This window comes from Taeniopygia guttata, chromosome 4 (assembly GCF_048771995.1).
Source record: "Taeniopygia guttata chromosome 4, bTaeGut7.mat, whole genome shotgun sequence".
NCBI lineage: Eukaryota > Metazoa > Chordata > Aves > Passeriformes > Estrildidae > Taeniopygia > Taeniopygia guttata.
This window is the reverse complement of record NC_133028.1, coordinates 54,792,042-54,816,189: the sequence shown is the minus strand read 5'-3', so window position 1 is coordinate 54,816,189 and position 24,148 is coordinate 54,792,042. Positions and strand designations below refer to the sequence as shown.

The 24,148-nt window shown below is 41.0% G+C and overlaps 1 protein-coding gene across 30 annotated transcripts in view; it reads left to right on the top strand.

Annotated features, from left to right (window-relative positions):
• Positions 1–24,148, top strand: part of ADGRL3 (adhesion G protein-coupled receptor L3) — a 490,266-nt gene that overhangs the window by 84,094 nt on the left and 382,024 nt on the right. For 28 of the 30 annotated variants that reach the window (XR_012055755.1, XR_005980340.2, XM_030271767.4 and 25 more), the window contains exon 2: positions 2,577–2,643. The exons of 1 other annotated variant lie outside the window; for it this stretch is intronic. The gene's annotated coding sequence lies outside the window, so the exon portion shown is untranslated. Of the gene's footprint in view, positions 1–1,751; positions 1,790–2,576; positions 2,644–24,148 lie in introns of all 30 variants that reach the window. One more of the 30 variants, XM_072928615.1, reaches the window with a different exon arrangement.

The window sequence follows — 24,148 nt, the reverse complement described above, 5'->3', positions numbered from 1 at the left end:
TTCAATCAGCAGTGAACTTGGCAGGTAGAGATCCTGGGTAATAAGGGATGAACCAAAGGAGAGAGGTGATTTCCCCTCTCCTTAGCAGCCTGAGAGAGACCACTTTCCAAATTGTCCAGGCAGAGTATGACCAGGGGAGAACTGGGGAAGAAGCAGCAAATACTTTCTGAGAAGCACTGTATGTTTGAGGGCAAGCAGGTTAGTCAAGTGATGTGGAGAGCAGTAAAAGAGGATCAAAACAAAGTTCCCTTGCATAAAGGGCAGGAGCTCCACTGCTCTGAGTATTAGTAGGAGTCAGAGGTAAAGCATGCCTCTTTCTTTAGTGTGTTTATTCTCTGTTTTAGGGCTAATACTGAATCCCTGTAGTTCCTGCAGTGCACCACTGCCAGTGAGTGTTGACTGTCTAACAAATATTTTGCAAGAGCTTTGCACTTGCAGGAATCCCTGTATGGTTCCCTTCCTATTTTAATACGAACAAGAATTCCCCAGTCTGCATTTGAAATCTGCATAGAAATATGCATGTGGCAGAGGCCAACTCAAGGTTACACATTTGGCATTTGGGAACGGAAGGCAAGAAAAATTTGCCAGTCAGTACACTCACATTATGATAAAATAAAGGTGAGCTGGGAGAAGAGCATGTGCTGAATCCCAAAATGACACAGAAGAGCCATAAACCACAGTATGTTGTGCTATCTCTAGTCCTTTATGCTTCAAGCAGAAGTAAAATGTGAGGTATCATAAATGAAACAAAGATCTTGTTTTAATTTCATTTTTAAAAGCCATTGCAAGGCAACGGAGTAACAAACATTAACTTCTTCAAACCAGGCAAATTTGTCTGCTCTGTACTGCTGCCATCAAATGAAAATTATTCTCCAAAAGCCTCTTGGAACCAGGTAAAGGTTTTGCTATAAAGCACAAGTAGAGTAGTCTAAACAAATTGCATTTTTCCTGGGAATAAAGTATATGGATGTCCTTATGAGGTGTTGCCTGGTCTACTCTACCCTACTGAAACTGTATATATTTGGTCAAAATCCAAGGCTGAAAATGGGGATCGTCTGTACATCTAGAGACTTTTTAATTTGTACAGTGAGGAATAATAACTGGCCTTACTCAGAGTTTGCCTGTAAATTTCCTACATGATCCAAAGCCTCTTTATTGCTTACAGAGGCAATTTTACTGACAGTCAAGCTGGAATAGGTCTCTTTTTTCTTCCAGAGCATACTTGCCTATTATAGAGAAATCACTCTAAAAGCAGCTTGCATGCTGGACTCTCAAGCCTTGTTTTCATTTACTTGTCTGACTTCCAAGGTTACTGAATGCAAGCAATTGCTCCTTCAGTACATAAATAAGATGAATTATGCGTTAGGGACCAATGCCGTGGCCTCGTTCTTCTCATGCTCTCAGGGGAGGATCTGCTGAGTACTGCTTAGAGCTGGGGTTCAACTTCCTTTTTCTGTCAATGAAAATTAAAGTAAGACCATTCTGGATTAGCTCAGATGTGAAACTGGAGCCTCAGGACTGTTTGTTTTGGTCTGAAATTTTTGAAGGTGTAGGGTGGTCCAGGGTGTGGAACTATGGCAGCAGAGTGAAAGCTGTGCTAGAGCCCTGGGTGGGAAAGGCTTGGGGACTTGCTGCTGTAACTGGAACAATTGGCCCTAATTTAACCCTGGATCCTTTTTTAAATGGCCTTTAAAGTTTTTTCATTTCAATACACTTCTTTCAAATAACATGACCTGTGTTCTCCCCTACAGGTTGCAAGTTTGTAGTTGATGTTGGAAGCAAAATTCAGGCAGGACTCATTGCTATTTCCCTTGCATGGGTTTTTAATTATATTGTCTAATTGTTTCACTGGGTTGGGATGGGGGTCCTGGAGTCCTGTGCCATCCAGCTTGACTCTAACAAGACTGATTCTCACTGAAGTTTCATTTGTTGCATTCCCAACTATGAGGAACAATTTTTCATGTGTAATTAATCCTACTAAAACCAATACTTTCAGGAGGCTGACCTAGATCCATCCATTTCATTGTTTTGTCAATTAATGTTATATTTAGCATCTAACACTGTAATTAGAAGAAAATACTGAAGATGTAAAGGGACAGAGAAATTTTAAGTTGTAGCTGCCATGGAAAAGGAATTACTATCCTTGCGATCATAATTTAACTTCTTTCAAATGAGATGTTTTTTATTCTGGTGCAGTGACCTCTAAAAACCTCTGATAAATTGTCTGCTTTAACAATAGTTTCTCCAGATCACATTGTGGGAAGAGATACTCACACACCTCCATGTGTGTTTGGTATCTACTTGAATCTCCAAGTTTTTTTTAATTATTGGCAGTGATATTGTCCACTGATTTTTCCTCTGTCCATTGTTTTATATGTGTTACTACTGTTTTCCCATGCAGAAATCTTCTTCATAGACATTAAAAATTCTTAGTTTTCAAAAATCAGTTCTGTTGACCAAAATCAGTTGTTCATTGCTCTGTCCTCTGGTAGATGCATAGCAGAAAGTTCATGAGTTCCTGGTATGTCCTCAGAGGCCATGTTTTTTAATTGTTTTCTTTTTCTCTTTTTTTCCAGAAATGTTGAATACAGTGCTCTGCAAAAAATAGCGTGTGTATTTCTCGCACCTGAAGAACAAGAAAAGGTAATTACTGGACCATACAGTCAAGCCTCATTTGTTTGCTGTGCTAAAATATTTAGACCTGATCATGTTGCATTAGCCTCCAGCACTGTATCTGCGTATGGGTTTTGTGTATTTTCAGTTATGCAGGCACAGTTGTTTCATGAGAATATTCCTTTATGTAAAGGGAACAGGGGAACAAAAGCAGCAGAGCATGAAAATGCTGAAGCAAATGGTAGGGAAGAGCATACTGTGAATATTTTCAATACCTATAGAAGTGAAAAGGGTAAAAGAGAGGGAAAAAACTTCAAGGCTTATATGTGCCAATGGGAAAGCTCTGCAGGCTTGGCTGTGTTTGCAAGACTGCCTGGTGGAGCCTTGCAGCCTGCTGGGTGAGTGTCAGAGGAGGCTCAGTGATCATCAGTGTTACAGCAACCTCCTCGTGTTTCAGTGACTGAGTAGCTTGTGGGGTGGTGCACCCTGCTCCAGAGGTTGTGAGTTCCTCTGCTGCCTGCAAGCCTGCCTCTTGCAATCGAGTTTCTTGATCCTCCTGGGTCATGACATTTTGGTGGTGCAACGCAGCTTGGCAGGGCTGTGGCTGAGTTGCTGGTGTTAAACAAAATGCTGTTCATCAAACTTTCATGAGACACTTTGCCAGGGGCTGCACCTTGAAAGAGTAGGCTCCAAAAAGCAGTCAGCAGAGCTGTTCTGCTCTGTACTGCTGCCATCTCCTGTATTTTCTTCTACCTTCTTTCCAAGGCTGAGAGGTGAGCACCCCTACAGGGCCTCGAGTGGTTTTGCAGTCTTTCCTCCTTGGAGGAAAAGTTGGACAAGGCAGGCATGGCCACGTTGAAGAGTGGTGGTCCTGGTTCAGCTGGTACATCCCTTGAGCTGTACTGTGATCCAGAAGCGGGACCAAGAACTCACCTCTGCCTTAAAGTCTGTGTTGGGCATGATTCTTACTGATTCTTACTGGGCTTAAGCTGAGGAATTTACACGAGCTGAGCCTTTCAGTAAGTTTTTGTTGTAATTAATATAATGACTTTAAAGTAAGAAAATGTGTCGGTAGATACCAGTATGAACAACAAAATAAATATATAATGTGAAGGTCTAAATATGAGTATAACAAAGCAAGCCTAGTGAGTCTTAAAAACATGGATATGAAGAGAGGGACACAGCAGATGTTGCTGGGGTCAGGGAACTTTCTGTATGAACATGTGACATGTTTTTACCAGACACTTAATTTCATTGCTTGGGTTTGAAAAATGCATGTGAGTGACATCTTGCGTTCACTACATTTGCAGTGCCACACTGCTGATAATTACCACGTGCATTTTAGTATGAAGCCAAGATGACAAGCACAGACAAATCATAAGGTGGAACAATTCTGCTTTCTCCACGTATCAGCATTACCATTTTCTGAAAGTCCATCTTTGCACCCTAAAAATGGAAGTGTTGTCTCAAGAAGGATGTTGAAAAACACTTCAAGGGCCTAAATTTGCAATTTGTGTGGAATCTTATGTGCTTTTCTTGTGGTGGTCTCTGCATGCATCAATTGAATGCAAAATTATGAGAGTGGAGGTAAAAGAGCAGACAGAAGAAGAAGCTCTTGGAGCAAATAAATGCTTGGTCAAAGTGCATTAAACTTTTGCTAACAAATGGGATTCATTTTGTTGGATACTTCCATTTGGATTTATGGTGTCATTTAAAACTCTGTAATGCTTTCTATCACCATCACCAGATCATTTCTCTCCTGTGAGACTGTCCTGTTTGGGTACTTGACATTTATGGGAAATGGAGGATAACTTTCCTGGGAGTCAGACAGTTCAATGCTCTTGAGTATAAGTCTGTTTATCCATGTCAGAAAGAAAGGTTGAAAAATCAGTTTTCTTTAAAATAATGAGTTTTCCAAGGGGAATAATGGAAAAGTGGTGCAGATTACAGTATGCCATGATGTACTGGCAAAGAGGAAGACTGTGCCATACTGTTGAGTCTCACTGGTATTTCACTGCTCTTTTATACAAAGGTGAAATATTAGTCTAAGTTAACCGTACAATTTAAAATTATCTCTACAAATTCAGTCATTTATGCTTATTTATGCTTTTGGGACATTTGTAAAGGGATTTTTGAAAAAAGCAGTATTTCTTTTTGCAAGTAAGAGATTAAAAACATGCCCACATTGATCATGGCTATGTGATTTCTGAGGCCTTAAAACACAACTACCTGCACTGTTGAAATGTGGCTCAAACATGGGAATTATTCCCACTGGGTTTCATGAAAGCTGTAGGTGTTGTTTTAAAGTTTCACATAAGCAAAGTAGGTAAGGGTATATATGCAGCAAAAAAATGGCCCCTCACATTGTTACATTTGATCTTTTGTGAGGTCAGGTAGTCACACAATTTTTTTTCATCCCTTGAATGAGAGATCCCACAGAGTAATTTAGTTCTGTCAGCTGTGTGAGCAGAACAGCCATGTGCTCTTTTATTCCTCCAGACTGCAGTGGTGTCTTTTTATTTGGTGCTGCATGGCACTTGGTTGCAATGGCTGGGCTAGGCATGTAGCAGATATATTTCATTGCAGAAGACACAGTGGCTGTCCTCTGCATGAGCCAGCCCTTAGGAAAGGCTTTGCCCCATCTTACGGAGGCAGTGACCTTGATGAGGATGTTTGCCCCTGTGCGGTGGGGGCTTTTTGCAGATGGAGTGGCTTTAATGCTGTGCTGCTGTTAGCATCAGTGAGTGGGTACAAAGCTGCAGAAATTGAGACTGTGCTCTTACGTTCTGCATGGCCAGACCAAAGGAAGAAATCCCAAGGCTCAAGGGCATGAGAAGTGCTCTCTTCTTTTGTTCTCTGTCTTTTTTTTTTTTTTTTTTTAACTGGCTGGCCATGACATTAAGATTTCTAATTAATTTAGAAACCACAGGCAGTTGAAGAGAGTGAGCAATGTAATAACTGGGCCATGGGGCAGAGTAAAAGCACATCAATTATTCAGGCAGTCGTTGCTGTTTATTCCCTTCCCAAAGCTGGGCTGGCTGTCAGCGTGTGTCAGTGATGCTGCTAATGCCCTTCAGAATTTACATGCATAAATAGTGGCCTTTTAAAATCTGCATGAGGATAACTTTGCTATTTTCAACAATAGCTTCCAGCAGCATGCTCTGTCTGGGCGCCAGGGTCTCCAACCACTATTTTGGGTGCCTTGTTCAAAACTGGGATCTTGGCAGGTGCATCTCCTAGGCTTCTAGGAGAAGGCCTCCTAGGCAGGCTTCTGCCTCTGCTGTGGAGAAGTTGCTCCTCAAAGAAGTTGAGGGGCAGCCTGAGCCACACAAAGAAAGAAACAGTCATGCTTTGAAATGCAGGTGGTGTCTGAGAACTTCTCTGTGGGCAAGTGAGTCCAGCATCTCTTACACATCATTATCCCCTGCTTTTGTTACTGTGATGTCTCCAAAGCACTCTCCATGAAGATGCCTTGGATGCCTCTGGGGCTGGACCCAGTGCACTTCCTCTACAGGTGGAGGAGCAGGAAGCATCCTTCTCCTCCTCACTGGTCTGGCTGTTGCAGGTCCTGCACTTTGACTGAGCAGTTGAAAAGTTGAAATAGACAAAGCTTCTCTCGCTGCCAAGAACTACATTCACAGGACTGGCCGTGATTGTCTTAAATGGGTGCACCTCCAAGTCTCCTGTTTGGGATGCCACAGGGAGCAACACTGATTCCTGCATTGAACCAGTAAGGGGAGTGAAAACCAGGGGACCCATTGGATTTTTCTGCCATGGACTACAAGTGGATGACAAAGCTTTATTTTTCTGTCTGGTCGCCGTGGTTATCCCTGCTGCTGGAGGCAACCACCTTGCTTTTTAAAAAGTGAACTAATTTGTGAAGGCAATGAAATAAAATAAGCCTTGCTAATTATGTGTTGTGCCGGTGAAATGACCAGCTTGGGTTTGGAAAACACTGGCTGTAATTAATGGTGAAAGGCTTTTTCTCTCAACTGTGTAGCCATTATGAATCACTTCTCTCCATGGAAACTTTTACATCTGTCTCACTGGGGAGCCTGAGGAGGAACAGGTAAAATGAATTTGCATTAAGAGCTGCAGTTGTAACTTAAACACTTGAAATGATATTAAGCATCTCTCTCCATTAGCATTTCATGTTGATTCTGATGATATACCAGCTGAAGCTATGACAAAATCAACGTTCATTAGATGGAAGAAACTAAGCTCTGTAGACAAATGCTTTGGCTAAATGGGGCCTTCATTGTGCTGAGAACAAGAAAGCAATTAGCTGAAATGTTTGTTTACAAAATCTAATTCCTGGGGAGTATCTTCTCAGATTGCCGCTTACATCTCTTGGGCTGGTTTTGTTACCAAGGCTTGCAGGTTGATGGATTTTGCAAGTGAAGAGCAGGGGCTAAGCTGCAGGTGTGCCAGAGTTTATTTGTGAATTCCTCACATTTATTTTACAGTTTGCTGTTAAGTGCAATTAATAATAATATTAGATATTCCAGATATTAAACAGTGTAGGCTGAAGAGAAGCTGGAAACTGTGCAGCACTGAGTGCTGTTACTGCTGTCCTCCTGTCCCCCACCTGGAGCCTAGCCCAGAGGAATCACCGATGGGTTCCAGCTGGGTGAGAATGCATCTCTGCCAGGATAAATGCATGGGGAACCTTGTCCCAGTTGGTTGACAAACATGAACACCCTCAGAAGGTGATTTTGCCCATCTGAAATGCAAATTGTGCTCTGGAAATGCTGCTTCTCTTTGGGTTACAGAAATGGCCAATGGGAAACATAAATGCTGCCATCCAGTTATTGGAGCAGATTTTGTCACTGCTTAGCATCTGTGGAGTGGGAAGGATCAGGCATTTTGGGCCTGTGCTGATACCAACAGAACAATTTCATACTAATTGTAAGCGTGCAATAGAACATTGCACTGCATGCTTGGATATGATGTGGCAGTATTTATTAGCTTTTTCCTTTTTTTTTCTGGCTATGTGGTGGCTTTGCTTTCAGTGCAGTTTTTTCTAGTGGCTTCCTTGCTACTGAAGGGTGTTTGCACGTACCTATGGGTGATTATGGGCAAGGAGGCATTTCCTGGACACATGTCTGTCATATATCTGGTGGCAAACATGGAACAGTTACCAAAATAATACCTTTTCTTCCCCATTTGCTGAATACAGGATATTATTAAAATAGTCGGTGTCATCTGTTTGGCGATGGCTTATAGTCATGTTAAATGATGGGGAACAGACTAATTAAGTCTATCCTCTTGAAGGATAAGGGCTACAATTTACCAAGCCTGCAGTAACTGAAGTTTTTACTTCAATTGAAGTTTTTTCTTCAATTCAAAGTTGTTTTTGCCTAATGTGCAGAGTGGTAGGTGATGCACAGGTATGTCTGTGCATGTTGTACTGAGCACAGCAGCGGAGCAAGGGGATGAGCTTGGGATGTCTGTGGGAGTCAGGATGGGATAGGACTTCTGCATAGGCTCCTTACATGGTTGCAAGAGGTACAAGTCTCAAAGTCATTCAGATGTCTTAGCCATGACTTGTTAACAAGTTCATTGCAAGTTGTGGGTCTTGCTGCCTACTCCTTTGCAAAGGATGCTTCCCAGCAGTGCTTCTCCTTCAGGCGATGAAAATGGAATTGCAGGAGTCAGTGCTGGGCTTTGCTCCTTTAAAGGCACTGCTCAGGAGATCCCTTGGGCATTTAAGACACTGCTTTTTCAGTGTCAGCACTGGAAATGACAAATGCTTCCCTTAATTTGGGAGAAGTGTGCCTGATATTACATGGTTATATATGCCTGAGAGTCTATTCTCAAGACAGTACATGGGCCTATCTCCTATGAAAGCTAATTGCACTATTAGGAGAAGATATCTTGCTAACTTAATAAGATACATTTATTTGTGTTCTTAGAGGATTTTTTTTTTTTCTGAGGTGGAAGAAATCCTGAATGGTGCCAAATTTTATTTGAAGCGTACTGTTCTTTGCTGTCCCTTCCTCTCTCCCCATGTCAAAACTGTTCTGCAAATTGAAAATACTTTATAAGTTCAAGGCACACCAATGTAATTGAAGGCAGGCAGCACTTACGGGAGCTGAAGGGGAATTCATCATGCAGATGACTTGAGGCTGATTTTTTCCTGTGGAGGGAAGAAATGTCAGTAGGAAGCAGCATTGCCAACAGGGCTGTGTACATTAAAGGTATAAAAAACTCAGGTGAACAGGAAGAGCCGTGGCCAAGGTGTCTCCCTTTGCCCCTGCTCTGATGTGACTTTAGCTCTGCCATAGATGCTGTCAAGAATCTGGGGCAGATCAAGAGTTATATTGCCTGAGCCTCCTTTGGGGTGGAGGACAGGACCTGGGGCCTGGGTGACTGCATCTACCCCCTCCCCAGAAACCCCCTCCTCTTGACATCCCACAATGCAGATCATCTTTGTTTTCTCTGCATTCCACAGACAGTTAAAGCATTAGGAGCTGGGCATTGAGAGTTTGCACCAGCATGATTTGAACTTAAGTCTAATTTGGATGGAAATTTAAAGAGCTCTCTCCCCTCCCTCTCATGCAAAGTATACTGGAGAGTCTACATGTGGTGTGTCTGGCTTGGAGACATTTCCCTGTGGTTTATTGCTTTGCTTTTATTGATGGGCTGTATTTGCTTTCACACAAACTGATTCATTTGGACACAATGATTTGTTTCGCAGAAGTTGTTTGCTTAGGGATGAAAGCTGAATTAAGGGGATTTTATGGGGTAGAAACTTTATTTCTACTTCTTCAGATCCCAGTTCCACTCCCTGCAAAGTCTGTACAGACTCAGATAAAGTGGCCCTTGGCCAAACTAGGAAGATGCAATGTGCCAAGTAGCTGTAGGGAGAGCAGAAGGATATGTTAAATTACAGAGAGCTTTTGAAAATTTTAGAATGTCCTGCAGGAGCAAAACGATGGATCTTGTAAAAAATGTAAGATGATCTGATTCTGCTTTTAATTTCCAAAAATATGAACAAAATTGGAACAATCAATCCAATTTTATTAAAATATGAAGATATGCTAAGTACAGCATTAGATATGTATTTTTTCTCTATAAATACACCCCCAAGGAATCATTCTATTTTTAAGATGAACTTGGTATTATGATAATGTAAAAGAAGTCTATAATTTATAATTCCAGTTGGAGATGAAGAAATTTAACATGTCAGTTTCTCTATTCATTACTCCAGCAGTCAAGACTAACAGGCTGTTCCTTCACCTTTGCTGTCAATCATTTAGATAGACCAATTATGGATTCAGTTAAAAATATATAATCAAAAGAGAAAATGCAGCAGAAGATGATCCAACATACTAATTAAAAGAAATCCTAAAAACAACTCATCTGTAAGAGTATATGTAGTCCCACTCTGTATGGACTTTGTGGCCAAAACTCCTTAACTATTACTCTGGTCTTTCTGAAGGTGCCATATGGACTGAGTTGAGAAGTGGCTCTCCAGTGTTTGTGTGTTGGAAAAAAGCTGGTGACAGCTGACAGTCACTTCTTGTACCATTTAGAAACACTCACTGCCTGGCAATTCTTTGGGGAAAAAAAAATTAAAAAGGAGGAGGTGAAAGATAAAGTCCTGTATTGGTATTTAGGTCTTCATTGTGCAGAGCCACTCATGTATGCTGAAAAAAAGCTGCATTCCAGCTGGCTTGAGATCTTTATAAATTGTAAGCATTAGTTTTGGAGTTTTGAGCCTTAAGGTCTCCAGTGCAGTGCTTCTTTAGCACTCAATTTAGAGGCGACATAATTGCATTGACCTCTGTTTTGCCAGTGCTAAATATTCAACATGCTCCAAAATAATTCCACAGACCTGAAACTGGAAAATCAGATTCGTTATTGAGATACATAAATATAGTTGCAGGTCTCATAATCTTGTATTAAAGCAGCAGCATTTCTTTGGGGGTAGGTTTATTATTACAAAATATACATGGTCAAACTTAAATATAGTTAACCTAATATGATCAGACTGATTTGGAGCAGAGGTAGGTCAACACTAAGTGCTTTTGAAAATCTCATCCCAGCTCTCTGGAGATTAGGGCTATGAGTGCAGAGTCTCAGCCTAAGTCATGCTGAAGATGTAAGAAGGAATGTTTATTAATGGAGAGAGGCTTCATTTGGACAGCAGAAGCATGAAGCAGACTTGGATAAGAAAGATCTGCAACCAGATGGAATAATATCCAGCTTTGCCCAAGGCAGAAGGTTTGGAATTTAACTCACATGGATGCATCTTTGAGTCTCTGCTACTGGCAAAGTGTGTATATGGGCAACCTCCCTGTTTTTGGGTGGGTAGGGGCATCCTCTCCTCTCATGTTGTGATCAGTACTGCTGCACCAAGGGAGTGCAGAAGAAAAGCTTGAGGCTGCTGACCCCAGTTTTTTCTTTGGATTTACCTGTAGAAAAAAGCAAACTACATTCTTACAAAGGTAGTGTCCTTGGGATTTGTAGCACTTGCTGGAATCTCACAGCATGGAAGCTTATTTTTGGTGTAATATTTTAATTTAAGTACCTAAAAGTTAAGTGCTCTTTTAGGCATTTGAGTGAGTCTCACTGTTGCATGTGGGAAAAAGCTTGAGAGCTCTCCTCTTGTATCCCTGTGAATGGTGCATGTGACTGATTGAGTGAACGAGTCAAAAATATAAGGTCTACTGCGGCCATGGAAGGAGTATCTACACCCTTTGTGCACATGACTTCCCACTGCAATAAGTGGAGTTGTGTTTTTTGAAGTGAGACTGAGGTTGGCCCCCAGATCACATGGGTATGATGAGAGGTTTGACCAGGTCCAAGTCACACAGTATCAGTCCCTTTGTGATCGATGAGATGACTCACTCTGATACCTCATCCTCAGAGATTACTCATTGCTAGTGCTTCATCCTGCACTTATCCAGCTGATGGAAGTGCTTCTCCCATCAGCCATGGTGTCCTGACATCAGATAAGTGCAATCTGCAGGTGCCTCCTTTACTCTCTTTCTCTTTTTTCTTGGACCAATATCTACAATTTTAAGAGCAATCTCTGCTATTAAAAAAGATAATAACATAGCATAAGCAGGAACTTTAGCCTTTGAACTGCAGCAACACAATGCCTTTTGTAAAAGCACACAGGTGCTTATGTATAACTTGTGTGTGACTTAGATGTCATGGGTTGCTTTCCACGATCTACCATTTTATACAGGAGCACACTAATTGGGTCTAAACCTGTTGAGGCTAATCCTTTGAAAATGACTTTTGCGTGTCCTTATTACATGAAGCCTGCAAAAGACTGGGAAGACATTTTGTCAGTGTCAGTGTATCCCTGGGCTAGGCCTGATGCCAAATAAAAGAAAGAAAAACCTGCAAATGCTCAAGGCAGAGGATAGGAAAGAAGCAGCAGGTTGAGTAAACAGATGGGGTGGGCCAACATTAAGAGCAGGATGGTTATGGTGAGTGTAATGAGCAGAAGTCACAGTACATCAGCTGGCTAATCAGTGCTGAATGATTTGTAGGCATCTCAGCAGAGGTGAGTTTTAAGGAGGTTTGAAGGAGAAGTGTTGTGGCTCTGCAGATTTGTACTCTTCTCCTGCAGAAAAAGGGACTCTGTGAAAGGCATGAAGGGTATTACTTCAGTGCTGTGTTTCTGCATATATTCTTTTTCTGCTTCCTTTTTCTTTTTTTTCTATTCTTTTTTTAACTCCACATTTGCTACAGAGTCTCTCTAATGAGCCAGGGTAGTTGGGCCAGATGCTGTGCTGCAAATGCTATTTTTTAAACCAGCTGAGAATCTGGCCTGATACTTAGCAGTCACTTAGTACTTTCATCTTCAAAGTACTGTGGAAATATTAATTAATTCTGCTGGGGAGCATACAAGAAGGTGCTTCTGGAATAGTTATGCAAACTGCAGAGCCACAAGAGATGGCAAGGACAGCGTTGCTGGGTTTGGGAGGTCTATGCTTACATACATAATTCAGCAGAGCACAGCACAACAGGTGCTTTCATGGCAGAAAAATCTCTTTTAGTTACCTGTTTTTTTCCACTGAGTGGATGCTTGGTGTTTTCAGTGGAATAATTTTGCTGCTGCCCTACTTGGGTAGATGGGCAGCCTGGGATTTCTGTTTCCAACCCTGCAGATGGGTTCAAGCTTGCAGAGGTGGTAACTGAGCAGCCAGGCAGATGCTGTGTGGATGCTCAGTGCTGAGGCATGGAGGCTGTGCAGGAAGTCAGGGCTGCAGCTGTGTGCTCTTCACTTGGAAAGTGAGTAAACCACTTACAGCACATGCAGATTTGGAGGTGCACAGTGCTCTGTTCTACACTGGTGGCTCTTTGCATGTAAAAAACCATTTTGCCCATGCGGATGTTGTCTTGGCCAGGAGTGAAGAAGCCCAGCAGAGCTGCAGAAACGACTGTGGGAAAGCCTTCCATCTTCTCTTCGGAGCAGCATCAGCAGCCTTTGGCATGGGCTGCAGTAACCTACCCTGGAGAGGAGGAGGATTGCTCACTTATCCCCTGCCGCTGGCTCTGCACAGGCAGAGCAGCAGCAGAATTTAAAGCTGGCACAATCACCAGCATTTCCCAGCTGCACACCTAACATGCTCTGGCATGAGGCAATCAGCACTGCCTGTGCCTTGAGACTTGCCTGAAGTGCCGCTTCTGAGGGACAACACAACTCCAGACACTGAATCCACTCAACCAGGCATTATTTTAAAATGAGCTTTTGAAGGATCGTGCCTACTGATGCTGAAGTATTAGCAGAGAACCACGTGAGGCTCATATGACTTCATTCTTGCTGTTTCAATCAAACAGGCTTCTAGGTGTGAGAATGTGTGCAATTTTTTGGTATGTTGGGAGTAAGTCAGAGTGGGACCACTAATGGAACAGGGAAGGCAGAGGGATGCTTGATGCCAGGAAATAACATGGCTGAAAAGAGATCCTGCCCATTGGATGTGAATCTGGGCTTTGTTCTGAAAGCTGAAGACAAGAGAGGTCTTTGAGCAACAGGCAGATTCAGGTTGATAGGTGGACAGCTGGGTTTTGGCTTGGCTTTGCTGATCTTGCTTAGGTGAGCAGGTGGTGGTCAAGCTTTAAACTTCTCACATGACTCATTTAATAGCACTTATATAGTGCTATTAAATAGCACTGTGGCAATTGTTGGAAGTTGTGCCAATATATTTACAAAAAGTGTATTTCTTTTAGCTTTGCCAAAATAAGTAGGTAAAATGTTCCTGATGGCAGGTTTGCATTATGCGAGATCCTACTGATGGTTTTTTGAGTTTAATGTTCATTTGGTGAGTTAAGGAGCCAAGGTGAGAGAGATCACCATGACTGAGACACTTGCTTTTGCAGTGTGCATGGTCTGTGCATTTAAGATAGTAAAATTTTATCTAGAACTGCACAGTTTTAATTTCTCACTCTTCCAAAAATTTCAATAGATTAGCATGCTCAGAAATATTTCTTTTTAATCTCAAGATATTACCATGTCTAGGTTTGCATGAAAGGCAAGCTGGATGTCTTGAGGCTTGAAAGCTATAATCAAAGATGTTTATATGAAATTTTAGTGTTCCATCATATCTTATCATTTTGGGAGTGAAAAAATAAACTTAATGAACCTAGATCAGACAGATTTGTGATGAAGTCCCAAAGAAGAGAGAGGGCTTGCAAGTAGCTGTGATTTTGCTGTGTGATTTTAATTTTATGGGCTCCTGTTGTTCAATGTTTTCTTCAGAGTAACTAAGAGTTGCATTAAACATTAAACAAACGGTGTGATGATTCATAAAGAGGGTCATGAGCTCCATATGTGAATTAGAAATTTAATCTCCAGCTGGTTTCACTATAATCTGTGTCATATGTCCAGGATCAGAGAACTCCAGTGTCTTCAAATAATTAGTTAGTGATCAAAACAGAAAAAAAAAAATCCATCGAAACAATTTTCTCTTAGAAAAAGCTGTTTCTTCAAAACAAAATTGCTTGTTAAAGCTTGTTAATTTTAATGGGGTTTTCTTTTGAGCAGAAGTAAAACAAAAGTAATTTGGAAAATGTCAAGATGTCTTCTTGATAGTTGCAGAATTGATAATTTTTTTTTTTTTGTGTTCAATGTCTTGCATTTAGAGTTATAACTCTTACTCTGTTTTAATAGGAAAAGAGCAAAGTTAGACTTTCTTTTCATCAAATGTAACTTATTTTAATTACTCTAAAATAACTTTCTGTCTAGAATTCTGTTTCACCAGAAAGGAAAACTTGATTAGCCTTTTTCTGATATGTGTATGTAATTTTAATACTAGTTCAGGTATGGAACAAAGAATTAAAATCTCCAAGTCTTTTATTTGGATTAGGAAATTAATTTTTTCCCTGCTTCCCCCTGGAGCCTTAGAAAAATACCTGTCAGCCTTTCATTGCAGAGACAAATATGCTGAGGTTTTCCCCAGGCCTTGCTGAGGTTGCATCCTCCTTTGCATAACAATTATGAAGGCATGCTGGGGGATACCAAATGAGTGAGGATACCAAATTTGCTTGTCCTTTATAGGAGCCATGTGCACACACCGTGCTTATCCACAATTTCCAAAGAGGTTTTTCTATGCTCCAGCTTTCAGCCTGCACATGGAGTTTATGTATTGTCTCTGTTGTATCTTCCCTTTGAGCTGCAAAAGGTGTTTTTGGGGCACATTTGAAGGTTGAATATTGAATCTACACTCAAGAAATACTGTGGAAGCAGTGGAAGTGCAGGTCCTGTCCCCATGGGGTGGGTTACTTCACGTGTGGTACTGCAGCGTGGCTCTAAGGAGTGTTGCTGTTGCATTCAGTTGCTCAGCTTGTCAGTCACAGCACATGCTTGAAATTAAAAGCAGGCACATGGATGCACACAGAATTAGATTTTTAATGCCTATACTGTCTGTAGAGCTCTGAAAGCACAACTAGGCTTAATCTCATAGTGAGGAGGGCTGTATTTCTTGGTGTGTGGCTTGGGTCTTACCTCTTAGTTCAGAAAGAAGCAGGGTATGCTGTTTCCTTCTCTGTGCCAGTAGGGCAGGATATGGAAGTTATAGGACAGCTCATGGGATTGGATCTGTGGAGTTATTGGTCCAGTCTCCCATTCAGGGTGGGACAATTGTCTGCATGAGACTAGCTTGATGGTGACTTCGTACAGCTGTTATCTTGAAAACCTACAAGGCTGGAGGTAGTGCTGTCTTACGATCTGCCAATACCCAGGGCATTGAATGCTTATTTTTTAATTGTCTCATCTTTTACTGGAAGAAATGTGTAGACATGCACAAATTTAAGGTAAGAAAAAATAAGCAACATTTAAAAAATAAAAAGATGACATCTGCTTAACTGTGTTAAAAACATGTAATGGGGAAGCATGCAAATGCTTATGCAAGCAGGAGTTTGGTATCTAATTGTAAATTCGATAGACAACTGCAGGGTATCAATAGACATATGGCAGGAATGTAAATAGTTTGCTCGCACTTTAGTGACATCCTGGAAAGCTGTGTGTAAACTTTCTGAAGTGAAGAGAGAAAAGATGATTTCCTGGAAAAGAGGGTTTTCAAGAGAAATAATTGCTAATAACTAATCTGTGTCCCTCTGGAAGGCGAAAGTTTTATTTTGGCACTTGCTGACAAAGCAGCCTCTAATCTAAGACTGTATTTTCCCGTTTGGCTGCCAAGCACCAAGCAAGCCGAGGAAGGTGCCAGTTCCATTGTGTGGTGGGAGCCATCATAGATCACAGCAGCTCTTCCATGGTACCTGCCTGCTGATTTTAGCATGACCTCCTGGCAGATGCTTTGTGTCTGCCAGGATTTACAGAAGATGACTAAGAGGAGGGTAAACAGTTGAGTGACTTGAGAGAGGGTGTGAGATTCCAGAATGTAAATTTGTATGTCAGTGGCCAACACTCCGACGTCTTCCACCAAACAGAATAGTTGCCTGTGTCCCAGCTGCAGAGGTTACTGCTGCTTAAAGCCACCTTTAAAATAGTATCATGCTGGAGTGGAGTGCTGTGAGGCACTAATTTTGACTTATTTTACAAGCCAGCAAAGCATAAATAAATATTTAATGCTCTTTCATTAATAGCTGGCCATCACATGTTTTGCTTTATATTAGGTGATACTATTGAGGCCATAAAAATTCCCAATCTAATGATAGCTAAGGTTTGTTCTCATATTACCTAAAAGATATAGCAAGAGTAAACCTTTAATAGGTTGCTTGATTTCTGGATGGGTGTTTAGTGACTTCTTAAATAATTCTTGTAAAGTTTGCAATGGGCCAAACTCTGGTGCTTTTGAGGTCAACAGGAGCTATTCCAGTTTACTTTGTTGAGTTTGTGCATCTGCCTTGTGGACAGATTTCAGTCCCATAGCTTGTTAATGGTAATTTTAGTCAAAGGGCCAGACTTATTTAGGAACTTCATTTTTTATTTTTTAATAAGGCAATTTCTGAAGGACGCAAAGAAGCTTTTGTGAAGTGGAAGCAGTGAAAGCAGAGCAGTGAAAATCAAAGAAATCCTGACATCAATAATGTTTCAAAAGTGCATTTCACAAGGGAGTTTTCCTTAACTATCCTTCAAAGATGACATGACAGAAAATCTGGTTATTAATCAATGTTGCTATATCTCTGTTGGGTTCAAGAAAGCTTTTTAGAAATTAAGATTAACATCTGGTTTGGTCTACAAAGAATTTTTAGAATTGTAAAACCTTAAGTAACCATAAATTACTTAAAGTGTGTGGAGGATTAATATGAAAAAAACCCCACTTCCAAGCATTGTTCTTTAAGAGGTGAGCTTAGCCTGTGTAGTCATAAGAGTTATGTCATTGGTATATCCGTACCAAATAATTGCAAACATATAGCAAAAATCAGTCCCTGGAAATCAGTGGACACACAAATACACTACAGAGTTTTATTACAGCAGAGCTTGAGAATTGCAAAACCAATTTTCTACAGAAAAATTGCTTACATATGATCTGAGTGTCATGATTTGGTTTATTTGAAACACCGTAAATCAAGCTGTTCACTGATGCTCCTAGCAGGCCTCTGTAATTCTTAATTTATTTGCAAAGGTCTAATTTAGAATAGAAGTTATTCCCACTGTTTGTAAATAAGAAACTGGGATATTTCTTAGGTGTATGTGTGTGTGTTTAAGTGGTTACTTTTCCACTCGTGATGTAGGAAGGCGTGGCTCATAGCAATGGTCATTGGTTTCCAAAGGTCACTCTGAAACATGGGATGTGAGCTCTGTTCTCCTTTATTGCAGCACGTTTCTGATTTGGTTTGCAGCAAGCAGAGGACCTCACAGTCAGCCCATGGCCACAATGCTGTGGATGTTTTTTCCCCATTATTTTGGTATTTCAGTAGCCTCCACCTACTTTCTCAAAGCACTTTATTCACTTAAAAATAACAGTAAGTTATGCCCCTGTTAGCTATGGTGGCATTTTGTCATTTTAATGGCTCTGCAAGCTCAGTTCTGCTCCAGATGAGTCTAGAGAACAACATGACAAAGATCTTTTCACATCCATGTTGGAAATAATTTGCTGTGAAGAGGTGCCTAGTAGCATTAGGTGGCTTTCTGACTGTCAAAACCTTGCTGTATTTTAGTGCTGAATGCTGGGAGCTGAATAGGCCAGGATTGTAAGTGCATAAAATGTCTTTTCTTCTTCTGGAAAGATTGGTCAGTATTTTTGTAGGTGGGTTTCTCCAGAAAGGCTAGGTTGAACTTCCTGTAGGTAAAAGAAGCCTGATGCTTTCTTTCAGTTTTATGAAGCCATAAGTAACTTTTTTTCTAGTGTGTGGTTTTGCACTTATATGGTTAAGTTGAGTTGAATCAGGCCCTCAAAGAAAGTTTAGGAGTGAATTCCTACAATACTTAAAGCTATTTTTCATCAGCTACAGATGGATAGAGCATTAATTCTTTGTGTCCTCCATAGGCTTCCCTGTAGTGAGACTTGCCTGTATTCCCAGTCTTATTTTTCATCAGCATCAATATTTGGGTCACTATCTCCTCTCTTCTCATCTCCCATCTGTAGTTTCCTTCTCTTCAAATCGCCTTGGTCCCAGGTGTGATGGCAGCTCTATGAAAAAATGAAGTTTCAGTTTGAGTAGAAGTATTGCTGATTACTGCTTGCCTCTTTTAAAGCCCTCTTAGGTGTTTTTCAGTGATTCAGCAAATATGAGGTCATTATAATCTTTTTTCTGGCTTTCTCTTTCTAGCCTGAATCCATTTCAGCCATGCCTGAGGACACTGTGCCATCCCAAGGAGCCTGTGAGGCCCTGTGCTCCAATGGGAGGATTCTCTGGCTCCAGTAAGGGAGGTGCTCACCGGTGATGGGCTAGGATATCTGTGGTTGGAGATGCCCATTCCTGCCACAGCTCCAGCCCTGTCCTCTTGGGGCTGCTGTAAGGTGTGTGAGTTGAACCTGTTTTCCAGTAGTGGAAAGGTAGGACAGGAAGAGGATTTGGCTGCTGCAGAAAATGTCAGCTTTTTTCAGGGGAGAATCAGAAAAATCAAAAAAGGAAGGCCACTTCTAGTGCAGATCATGCAGAAAAATCTAACACTGTTAAAACCTGCAAGTTTGGCTCACTCATAATGAGCCGGGTGGTCCTTCCCAAGTGCTGCATGACTTTTCTGCAGCCGGCTGAGCTCCTTGTCTGACTGCTTCCTCCAAGTGTTTTCCAGCTGTGTGACTTCCACTGGTGGATGAGCAAAAAGGTTTTCTATCAAGGGAAAATGGACTAGAGGAGAAAATGGAACATTTCAGTCCTTTCAGAAGGACTGTAGTGGACCAGCTGATGGAAACTGTTTCCAAGACAGCTTTGACTTGTTTGCACAGTCTCTGAAATAACATAGGTTTCCTGGGGGAAATTTTGTTTTTGCGTAATGCTTTATCTTGGAGTTTTGATTAAATGTCAAAACATGTGGATCTTTTCCAGCTAGCTCAGTTTTGCCCTTCTAGAGAAAAAAAAAACAATGTAGGGAGAAAAGCAAAGTTGGAAGCTTCATCTTGCGTTTTTGAAAATGGGAAGCATGGTTTCTAGCAAGATTTAAGGGTGTAAAACCTTTTCATAAGAGTTTAGCATTTGGAAACTCCTGTTATGCTTGCTATCTTAGGTAATGCACTCACCTGCTGAGAGAGAGGGAAAAAGAAATTAGAGACTATCTTTGTCAACACCCCAACATATAACTCTCTGCAGTGCCAGCTCCTGCTGGCTGGTTGTCTTGATTAACATTTTCTGTATTGGTATAACTGAAGTTTGCATTTAAATTACATGCTTACTAATGTACATTTTTATTTTCCATTGTCTTGGCCTGACAGAGGCTTCACCCTCTGGGCTTGCTGTGTTTCACTCTCTGACATATTGAGGGAAGCTCAGAAGTCTTTCCCATACTTGTTCTCCATTTGAAATGAAAATATTACACCCTGAAGTTAGCAGCTCAGTCTTCTTTAGTGCAATATGCAGTTTGCACTCAGATCACTTGCTCCTGATATAATTTATACATGAATCATGAATTATGTTTGGATTCTCAGGAAGCAAAAATAAATTGGGTAGAGCCACATCCAATTATGTAATGAATTCCTCACGGTAAAATTTACAGCGGGGATGTTGCAAAGTAGAACACTGATAAAAGATTTCCAAAAGATTTGCTGCAGTACCTCCTGATAAAAACCAACCTCTGTCCATTTTAGGCATAGTAGATCCATTTTGATTCAAACAATGAAATATTTAAAGGTGCAAAGGATTGTTTTTCATTGTAGCTTAAGTGCCAGTGCACAGAACAAGGATGAAAATAAGTACTTGGTGCAGTCTCACCAAACAAAAGTTCTTTCCCAACATGTTATAAAGAACCTGCTTCATAATTCTTTTTTATATCTCTAAAAGCACTTTCTCTGCTGCATCTAACAGATTATATTTTGAGAAGCCATTTCCTGACCCTTGACTTGACTTTTTTTAAACTCACTGCTGAACCCTGCCTTCCTGGGCAAAATATGGCTCATGAGCTTTTGTAAGGTGAGCAAAAAACCAGTGGCACTGGGAGAAGCATTGGTAATTTCACCTCTGTTTGTGGCATTGAGTTCTTTTAAAGGCTTTTTGCTTGTATTTCCTTCTATATGTTTCTCACTGTGCCTTGACCTGTTGCTTTTGATTAATTTTTCACTCAGTACTCAAGTAGCCCAGGTTTGGGTTATGTTGTGCAAGTGTTTTCCGGAGGAGGACTTCTTTACTCTTTCCAGTGAGATATTCTTCTTCAAAACCCATGACATGGCTCCTGGAAGCTGCATAGCATCACAGCTGAAGGGTGAAAAGGTGGATACATCCATGGTGTTTGTATTAAACAAATCTCCTGGTGCTGCAGCTCGAATTAGAAAATTTTTGTGACAGTGACCAAATACCTCTACTGTGTAGACATCAAGTGCTATTAAGGGGACATTTTCCTTTCTTTGCTTTGAGTTTCCTGTCACAGCAAGTATTTGTGCTACTTTGCACCAAAAACCTCACCTGTATGTGTGGCAGGGAGCTGGCTTTTGTGTGGAAATCAGAATAGTCACAATCCAAGAGCTTCTCAAGTAGAACATCGTAGCAACTCCCAAGGCTTTATACCATTTAATTGATTAATGTACCTATTGGACTGACTACATGAAGTGTTGAAGCACATCTGTACAACGGAAGAGCCTTGGACCTGGGCTTCTCATTCCCACAGGTTTTCAGGGTTCCCTGTGGTGGCTTTAATTTTCTGAAGGTTTTAAGGGTACTATTTTGACCCACTCTCAAGCTGATGATGGCGGTTTGCCATCATCTTCCAACAGGCTGAGGATTTCCCTGAAGAGGATTAAAGGGGATATGTACCCTGATAGAGTTCAAGGTCAGAGAGGGAAAGAAAATGCCTTTTTTCTTACACAAAAGCAGCCTTAAACTCTTAATTTCTGCTGCCCACATGGCTATATACAAAGGTGCAAGAGACATGGTTGGGTCAGCCTCAGAGTAGGTTTCTAACCAGAGAGCTTGGTGTAAGCAGTCATTTAGGTGACCACAGTCTGTGGTTTGCATCAAGGGCTATATAGTGGGAATATTGCCAAGCCAAAAGGCATGTCTTCTGATTGGCTCTTCCAAAACCCAGACTGAATTATTCCATTCCCTTAGTGATGAGACAAGCCTAGTGTTTTCCCCTGTGAGCAGAGGCATCTTTGGCGGCACTGTTCTTCAGTATGTATCCACTGCTGATCATACTGAGTTTCTTATCAAGTGGATTCCAGCTGTGCAGGTCGGAGTAGAGCTGGCAGGAGATGGATGCTTGTGCACAGCTTTGCTCCAACTACAAGCTGCTTTTTTGGACATCAAAAGCCATAACAAAGTCAAGATGAACTATAAAGTTCCTGAGAGTTTACAGCTTTTCCTATAGTCTTAGCTAAACAAAACTTCTTTTTTCCCAAGTGCAAATTCAAGCTGAGACAATAATTAGCATCCTGTTTGTTTGTTTGTCACCTTGAAGGAAGAAAGGTCAAATACAGTCAGCCTGAGAACTACTTTGCCGTTCCCCCTTGAAGCATTTAATCAGATTTTTCATGTAATGTAAAAAAGAGATAGTAGAGAGCTTGCTGAAATGACTTATCCATTTAAGACTTCTTTTTTTCCCCTCTCTTTTTATTTCTTGCTGGCTTCATAGACCAGTTTATAATTCTGCTGAAGAAGTGACAGGTTTAAACACTTAAACCTTCTTTCAGAGAAGTCAGGGTTGTGTTTTTGTTTTTAGAAGGTAGAGCTGTAAATCAACCCAATGTACAAATAAAACTACTTCTGTATAAGGCAGTAAGAGGCACTTGAGAAAAAGCCCAAAATGAATGTCCTACAACTTGTGCCTCTTTTTTCTCCCTGCCCTGGAATACGTACATAAATGCTATATGCATAACTATTTGAAAACAGACCAATTAGTTCTTGGGGCTTAGTGCTTTCCCCTGTTTTTTTTTTTTTCTTTCACCTGTCTTTCATGGTTTTGTTTGGCTTTTCTCCTTTTTTTTTTTTTTTTTTTTTCCCTCCCTGAGGACAGGTAGACAGGATTGCTAGATAACTGGAGCTGTGGAACTGCCCATGTTAGGTTGTGAACTTGGTTCAGTGGTTTCCATGATGCTATGCAACTGCAGGGAGAAGAGAGACTGTGTGGATTGTTTGGTTACAGATCAGGATTGCTGTGTGTCACAACAGCTGAAAAACCCCTAAACATTTGGTTTTCCCCCCTTCAGTCATGTCCTAATTCATTGGAGTTACAGCTGGAAGGATGCTTCCCTTATTCTGTTTCCTGCAGTGTTCCCTCATGCCTGCAACAGGGACAGCCACTGATTTATTTTTTAAATCCCAATATAACTCCTTTTTATGCCCACCCACAGGACTGAGCTACCCTGTGGGTATTTTTTACTTACTCAGATACTCACTGCTCATTAAAGTGCAGATATAACCCCTCCCCCCCCCCCCCAGGAAAAAAAAAAAAAAGCCAAAACAGCTGAGTAGACTTGCAGTATTACCTGTGTCATGGTATTAAAACTGGAATTTTCCTGAAACTTCTTTCCCCTTTCTTTCCCCTGTGTACTGTCCCATCCATTTTATCTCCTGGAAAGCTGAAGTTTGTAATCCAGGTCTTTTTGCTGTCATAACTTTAACTAGTAAGGCAAAGCCCCAGAGGGGATTAGCCAGCCTGAACATTTCAAATTTTAAACTTCAGTAAATTTAAAGTAGGAAGAGTTATAAGTAGGGAGAAAAAAACCTTTCTTGGTCATTTTCAAATCAGCTTGCATCTGCCCCACCATACCATCCTCTCTTGCAGTAACACTGCATTTTTTTTGGAGGAGGAATGTAAAATGAAAACCCTTAAAGGGAAAAATTTTGCTCATCCTTCCTCAGCATGGAGAGGTGGCAGAGCCTGGAAAATGCCAGAACAGAAGGATGATTTTTCAATCTCTCCTGTATGGAGAAATGCTCCTGTGAATTCCATCCCTAACCAACATCTTGCAGGCACTAATTGCACCTTGCTTTCAGATTGGACACCTAAACCTGCTGCCTATAAAGAGGGAAGAGTTGAAGGTCTTAGGTTTTAAATCATTCTTCAATGAAACCATTCTTCAATGGGGATACCTTTTTGCAGAGGTATCAGGAGTCAGCAGATCTCCCTGTTTGTACCAAGAGCTACTTGGTGGTAATTCAACAAAACAAACAAAAAATTTTTATGATGTTTTCATTTCAATTTGAATAGATGTATCATGTCTATGAGGATGCAGAAACATGTACAATTGCTTGACTCTTTCCCAAAACCTTCCTCAAAAATGCAGTAGTACTTGGTGTCAGAAATGAAGACACATACCTCAGCAAATGCCCATAGGCTGGGGTCTGTAAAAATGATGAGAGAAAGACAGATTTACTGTCACACCTGGAAGGAAAAAAAAATAATTCTTAGAAAGTGGAGAAGATGATTATAGGATTAGTGTAGTCAAAATAGTCCTGTGGAATGGGAGTTTTTGTTGAGTTCTTTGGGTTTTTTATAGTGGTGGAAATATGTCTATTT